This window comes from Saimiri boliviensis (genome assembly GCF_048565385.1).
Source record: "Saimiri boliviensis isolate mSaiBol1 chromosome 19 unlocalized genomic scaffold, mSaiBol1.pri SUPER_19_unloc_2, whole genome shotgun sequence".
Classification (NCBI taxonomy): Eukaryota; Metazoa; Chordata; class Mammalia; order Primates; family Cebidae; genus Saimiri; species Saimiri boliviensis.
The window spans coordinates 298,454-304,145 of NW_027412503.1; the positions used below are offsets into that span (position 1 = coordinate 298,454).

At 57.0% G+C, this 5,692-nt stretch overlaps 1 pseudogene; it reads right to left on the minus strand.

The window, feature by feature from the left end:
* Nucleotides 1-377: 377 nt before the first annotated feature.
* LOC141583249 (Krueppel-like factor 4 pseudogene) lies at nt 378-2,130 on the minus strand (annotated as a pseudogene).
* Nucleotides 2,131-5,692: the final 3,562 nt, after the last annotated feature.

Below are 5,692 nucleotides of genomic sequence, written 5' to 3' on the forward strand. Positions count from 1 at the left end.
TTCTTTACTGGTAGTAATATAACCGGTAGCAATATAATGCTTTCAACCCCCTTAGGCTTACTGTTCACGTGACATTGCTTCTTCCGTCAATTTTCATTTAACTTAGACCTACGTGTGCAGGCGTTAGTCTGTTTTCACACTGCTAATGTTGTAACCAAGCGAGTTGTAAGGAAAGTGCCACACTCTGAGATAGAATCAGGAGTTCTTTGTTGCCAGTGACCAAGAGACAGCTAACGCTCAAAATTCTCTTGGCCCGGAAGAAGGGGCTTGATTCCTTTTTACACTTTGCTTAGAGAAAGGGGGTAATCACCCCCTTGCATTTTGTAAGTCCAGGAATATTCAAGTTGGATTTAGAATTGGAATGATAGAAGATCCAGTCATAGACGCCATCGATTCTTTGATTTTTGTCTTTTGGATTCCTCGTTTTTCCTGATTATCCACTCACAAGTTGACTCAGCTGGGAACCTGACCATGAATGTAGTGCTTTCTGGCTGGGCTCCGCCCCTCATCGGGAAGACCAGGTGAAAAGGTAAAGAAACAAACAAAAACCTGAATTCTCCCTTGGCAGTGTGGGTCATATCCACTGTCTGGGATTTAAAATGCCTCTTCATGTGCAAGGCGAGGTGGTCTGACCTGGAAAATGCTCGGTGGCGTTTCTGGCACCGGAACGGGCGTTGCCCAGTGTGTTTACCGTAGTGCCTGGTCAGTTCATCTGAGCAGACGAATTTCCATCCACAGCCCTGGCAGTCACCGTGGTAAGGTTTCTCACCTGTGTGGGTTCGCAGGTGTGCCTTGGGATGGGAACTCTTTGTGTGGGTGGCCGTGCTTTTCTGGGACACGATCGTCTTCCCCTGTTTGGCCTGGGCTCCTCGGCAGGCAGGAACCCGGCGGCTTGAGCTCTTGGTCATGGAGCGGCGGACTTGCGGCTGAGTCTGGTCAGGCAGGAAGGATGGGTAATCGGGCCCTGGGTGGGGATGGAAGCCGGGGAAGTGGCAGGGCAGGGTGACAGTCCCTGCTGCTCAGCAGTTCCTCAGGTCCCGGGGGTCGGGGGCTGCCGCCCCAGGGGGACGTTGTGTGCAGCCGGCCGTGGCCATGGCTGGGAGGGGTCCAGCGCCTGAGTGGGTGCACGAGGAGGCTCCTCCTGCTTGATCTTGGGGTACGGGCGCTGCGGGCCGCCGTTGTGGGGGCCGCCACCACCACCACCAGGTGGCTGCTGTCAGGGCCGTCTTCGCTGCCACTGATGACAACTGGCTGTGTACTCGCTGCCCGGGGGCGCTGAGTGACGCCTTCAGCACGAACTTGCCGGTCACCCCAACAGCTGGCAGCTGCAGCTGCAGCGGTGGAGTGGACCCCGGCTCCAACTGCGGCTGCAGCAGGTCCGCCGCAGAGCCGCCAGAGGGGCTCACGTTGTGCATGTCCTCTAGGTCGAAGGAAGCCGTCGGAGGGGAAGCGGACTTTCTGCCACAGAGGAGGCCTCCGCCCGTGGGGTCCCCACGCCTGGGTCGCCCCGCCGGCATCGGACAGCCGAAGCTGCAGGTGGAGGGTGCGCTGGCAGGGCCGCTGCTCGACGGGAACGACGAGGAAGACGCGGACGCGGACAAGGGCACAGTGGCGGCCACCGACTGCTGATGGACAGCGAATCGGAGAGGACAAGGCCCAGGTCCAGGAGGTCGCCGAGCTCCTCGGTCTCTCTCCGGGGCAGGGCGGCCGCCGACTGCTGATGGACAGCGGATCGGAGAGGACAAGGCCCAGGTCCAGGAGGCCGCTGAGCTCCTCGGTCTCTCTCCGGGGCAGGGGGGCCAGGTTGCTACCGCCACAAGCTGCAGTGGCTCCGGCAGGTCTGTGGCCACGGTCACCACCACTAGGTCCTGGCGTGGCCAGGAAGCATTGGGGGAAGTCCTTCATGTGGCAGAGCTCCTCCTGCCAGCGGCTAATCGGGTTATTTGGAGCACCTGCTTAACACAGTGTCCTCTCCCTTCCCGCCCGGCCAGACGCCAACGTGGAGAAAGGTGGGAGCAGCGCCTCGCTGACAGCCCTGTCAGACTCGCCAGGTGGCTGCCTCATGAATGTGAGGGCCCAGAAGGTCCTCGGGAGCCCGAAGCATCTGGGGCACCTGAGCCCCAAAGTCAACGAAGAGAAGACTTAGAAACGAAGCCAAAACCCAAACCCCCAAGTTGCCTGACATCCCTCTTCTTTAGATTAAATATAAATTAGAGTCATCCTTTTTAAAAAGTTTCTTTGTTTACAAAGCTCTTAGAAAAGTAGACAATCTTATAAAAATAGACAATCAGCAAGGCAAGAAAGTAGGCCCGGTGGCCTGGCTGCCCTGTCTTCCACTCACCAGCGTCCTCCACCACTATCATGGTCACCTGGGTTGCTGCCGTGGGCGCAGGGGCTGTGGCCAGGGCAGTGGGCAGGAGGTGCTACTCGGTGAGGCTGCCATGGCGGAGAACTGGTGGGTGCTGCAGGGCACGGAGTCTGGGGAGCTGGAGTCTGTATGCACGGAGTCTGGGTGCGCAGAGGCCACAGGCGCGGGTCATGGGCCTGTGGGTGGGGAGGGGACCGGAGGGGCGGCGAGGTTACTCGGCGGCTCCTGGTGCCTCCGCTGCCTGTCACGGCCTCTGCTCCCCACGCGCCCCCTCCTTCTCTCTGGGAAACTTGGAAAAACTCTTAATATGTGCAGATTCCTTAGGCTTTCTTGATTCTTTCCGGGCCTTAAGTTAGATTTAGAGAATTATAAATTCTTGCAACAGAAAATCTGCCTTAAAAAAGTCTTCCCCGGTGATCTTTAGGCAGCTCATCTACAGACAGGTTCTTAGACACCCTGGCAAGTTTCAATGTTGAAAATTGTTTCCTCTTCCCTCAAAGCAATGACAGGGCAGGTGGCCAATGGACGGGGGCCGGAAACCGAGGCTGCCCCCGAGGGCGCGTCTAAGGCAGAAGACAAGGACCGCATCCGAAAGCACGTCCCGTCCCGTGGAGCTGCAGCATTTCAGATCAATACTGCAAATACCCCCGAACTGCCAAGGAACACGGCCCAGGCACCCTCTGAGGAGGGATTCTCACTTTTAATTCCTCTGTTCTTCATCTTCTGCTCTATTGGAACCCAAAACCTTTGAGTGGATCTCTCCCGTTCTGGGAGCGCAGCTGTTCCTGGCACTCGGCTCCAGCTGCTGCCCACTCTGGCCTAACCTGGCTGTGCCATGGAGGTGGCGGCCCCTTTAAGGCCCCGCTGCGCCTGCGCCTGGGGCTCTCGGAGGCGGGGCCGGGGCGGAGGACCAGGCGGCCGCAGGGGGGCGGTGGGCGGTGGCTGAGACAGCGGCGGTGCCGGAGGGGAGGGGCGGGGAAGGGCGGGGCGGGGCGGAGTGGGGGCGGGGGAGGGGATGGGGGCGGGGGAGGGGATGGGAGGGATGGGGTGGGGGCGGTGGCGGGGCAGGGGCTGGGGAGGGGAAGGGCAGGGGAGAGGAGGGATCTGGAGGGGAGGGGAGGGCTGGGGAGGGGAGGGGAGGGCTGGGGAGGGGAGGGGAGGGCTGGGGAGGGGCGGGGAGGGCTGGGGAGGGGCGGGGAGGGCTGGGGAGGGGCGGGGAGGGCTGGGGAGGGGCGGGGAGGGCTGGGGAGGGGCGGGGAGGGCTGGGGAGGGGAGGGTGGCGCCGCCGCTGGGAGCCGCTCAGTGACTGCGGCGCTGCTGGAAACGCGGGACAGGTGGGCGGGCTGCGGAGGGCGGAGGCGCGGGGCCTGGCGGCCGCCATGCCTGTGGGAAGTGGAGGTTTGCCGGGAAGTCCACCAGCGTTTGTGAGGTGAGGGCGCCGCGCCAGGCCGCGGGCGGGGAGTTCGGGACCCCGGCGCGCAGCTGGGTTGACGCGCGCAGGGGCCTCCGCAGCGTTTGCTGGGCGAGCCGGCCGGGGTGGCCGCCGGGCTGGAGTCCCTGCGCCGGGTTCCTCTCCCCGCGGCCGCCGCAGCCCTCCTCTCGGGGCGCCGGGAAGAATCCCGCTGGCGGGAGCGGGTCTTTGGGGCTTCTCAGATGATCTCACCGGGCGTCCTTTCACCGAAGCTCAGCAAGACTTTTGGAGTGGCGTCCTCGCTTTCCTTTTTTTTTTTTTTGCTGGTAAAGCTGCTTTCCACAGGAAGTCTTTTCTTGAAGTGCTATCATTTCTTTGGGGTACAGTGTTGTTCGCCCGAAGGAATGACTCCCAGTGCTCGAGGACGTTAAAGTGATCTGCTGGTCGTTTTAAAGCTTTGTTCTGAGCTGATACGCGTTAGTAGCTTTCTTTTGTTGTTAAATTTTATTGGTAAAATTTCACCTGTGAACCAGCAGCTCGGTTTTCTATTCTAAAATGCTAGCTTTAAGATTTCTGAGAACTTTGTGTCAAAGAAGTCTTTGAAAAGTTACAGAAGTCTGTGGAAGAAGTTGACAATTTGACATGTGCAGGTGGTCGGGGGGCAGTGGATCACACGTGTAATCCCAGCGCTTTGGAAGGCCAAGGTGGGCAGACCACTGGAGCCCAGGAGTTCCAGACCAGCCTGGGCAACATGGCAAAACCCCATCTCTACTGAAAATACAAAAATTAGCTGTCTGTGGTGGTGTGTCCCTAGCTACTTGGGAGGCTGAGATGGGAGGATCTATCAGAGCCTGGGAGGCTGAGATTACAGTGAGCAGTGATCTTGCCAGTGCACGCAGGCCTGGATGGCAGAGGGAGAACCTAAAAAAAAAAAAAAAAAAAAGTACAGGTAATAAATTTATACTGAGCTGGGCGGAGCCCACAGCAGCTCAGCAAAGCCCCTGCGGGCAGGCAGTGGCTAGGCATGCTGCTAGCTGGGTGGCTCCGACCTGAAAGAAAAATCAAAAAAGGCAGTAGTGCAAGGGAAACTCATAAAGCTCCAACTCCCTGGGACAGAGACAGACAACAGGTGGATAAACCCACAAAAATGGGAAGAACCCAGCGCAAAAAGGATGAAAACTCCCGAAACCAGAACACCTCTCCTCCTAAAAGGGATCACAACTCCTCACCAGCAAGGGAACCAGACCGGATGGAGAAGGAGGGTGATGAAATGACAGAATCAGACTTCAGAAGGTGGGTAGTAAGAAACTACAATGAACTAAAAGAACATGTTCTAACCCATCGCAAAGAAAATAGGAACCTTGAAAAAAGATTGGACGAACTGCTGACGAGAATGGACAGCATAGAGAGGAGTATAAATGAATTGATGGAGCTGAAAAACGCAACACGAGAACTTCGTGAAGCATGCACAAGCTTCAACAGCCGAATTGACCAAGCAGAAGAAAGGATATCAGAGGTCGAAGATCAACTCAATGAAATAAAAAGAGAAGGCAAGAACAGAGAAAAAAGCGCAAAAAGGAATGAACAAAATCTTCAAGAAATGTGGGACTATGTGAAAAGACCTAATCTACGTCTGATAGGTGTACCTGAATGTGATGAAGAGAATGAATCCAAGCTGGAAAATACTCTTCAGGATATTATCCAGGAAAACTTCCCTAACCTAGCAAGGCAGACCAATATTCAAATCCAGGAAATACAGAGAACACCACAAAGATATTCCTCAAGAAGAGCAACCCCAAGGCACAGAATCGTCAGATTCACCAGGGTTGAAATGAAAGAGAAAATGCTAAGGGCAGCCAGAGAGAAAGGTCGGGTTACCCACAAAGGGAAGCCCATTAGACTCACAGCAGATC